The 1,240-nt window shown below is 39.8% G+C and overlaps 1 non-coding gene across 1 annotated transcript; it reads left to right on the top strand.

The window, feature by feature from the left end:
- The first annotated feature begins 214 nt into the window (after nucleotides 1-214).
- Nucleotides 215-287, top strand: Trnaa-cgc (transfer RNA alanine (anticodon CGC)). The gene has a single exon. It is a non-coding gene; the product is annotated as a tRNA-Ala (tRNA).
- Nucleotides 288-1,240: the final 953 nt, after the last annotated feature.

The following is a 1,240-nucleotide window of genomic DNA, read 5'->3' as shown; positions in this document are numbered from 1 at the left end:
GAAACCGGCATTGTTCCTTAAAAGAAAAAAAAAAAAAAAAACAAAACGGGTGCGGTCCATTTCCTTCCCCGACGTTGTCCTATCTGAACTCGGAGTCTTCTGAGTGAGATAAGAAATCCAAATTTCCTTTGTTCCCTATAGGAGACTGGTGGTGTAGACGAATTCCTCTTTTCTATTTTTGGATACCGTGGTTTTAGTACGGGTATTCGGACCGAGCGAGGTGGCGCAGTGGTTAGCACACTGGACTCGCATTCCGGAGGACGACGGTTCAATCCCGTCTCCGGCCATTCTGATTTAGGTTTTCCGTGATTTCCCTAAATCGTTTCAGGCAAATGCCGGGATGGTTCCTTTGAAAGGGCACGGCCGATTTCCTTCCCAATCCTTCCCTAACCCGAGCTTGCGCTCCGTCTCTAATGACCTCGTTGTCGACGGGACGTTCAACACTAACCACCACCACGGGTATTCGGCTACAGAAATAACTGTCATACGGTGTGGGAACATTTGTTCCTACAGTTCAAAGCAAGAAAAAGTTTAAAAAATGATTGTTGTCCGTTCTTTCAAAAAAAAAAAAAGTAAAAAGCGTTCCGTAATTATGATAAATAGCAACATCGTCTAGGTCTACAAACAAACAGCATATCTTTTATATTCTGTGTGCTTGAGTAAGAAATTTCAGTTTAGGAATATAGAAAATTATTTTGTGCTGCAGATTCAAGTTATCATACTGTGATGTTAAAGCACTACCGGTATCGTCTAATTTTTTAAGTTCAGATTATCGATACACGCATTTGTGATAAAAAATGCAACACCAGTACAAATAAATTGAAGTTGCAAGGTCATGTAATCTGCACAGAGTTTTCATGTTTAGCAAAGCGTTCCACGTACCATCTCACATGAATATTTGAGTTCGAACAATAGATCGATGTCATCGCAATTTTATTACATTCTTTACCCACAACTGACATTTCAGATTCTCCTTCAAGTTGTCTACTTTAATTTTTTTTTGTGGCGAGAGATTATAAGAGTTACGAAACAATTTCTTAGTTACTATTTATTTTCCTTCCACTTTTTTTCTTCTTCTTTGAGAACTGCGATGTTGCAGTATTTCAGCCTGCGTTGGTTGGCTGGTGCTTATAATTCATATCGCTAGATGGCTCTGGCGGAGCTATTACCGTTCAGATTTCTTCTATTCCGACCTCCACTGTTGATCGTTATGCTGTTTTCGTTGTAGATTCTCATAAAC

Source organism: Schistocerca cancellata, chromosome 3, assembly GCF_023864275.1.
Source record: "Schistocerca cancellata isolate TAMUIC-IGC-003103 chromosome 3, iqSchCanc2.1, whole genome shotgun sequence".
NCBI lineage: Eukaryota > Metazoa > Arthropoda > Insecta > Orthoptera > Acrididae > Schistocerca > Schistocerca cancellata.
This window is presented reverse-complemented; position numbering and strand designations above follow the sequence as displayed.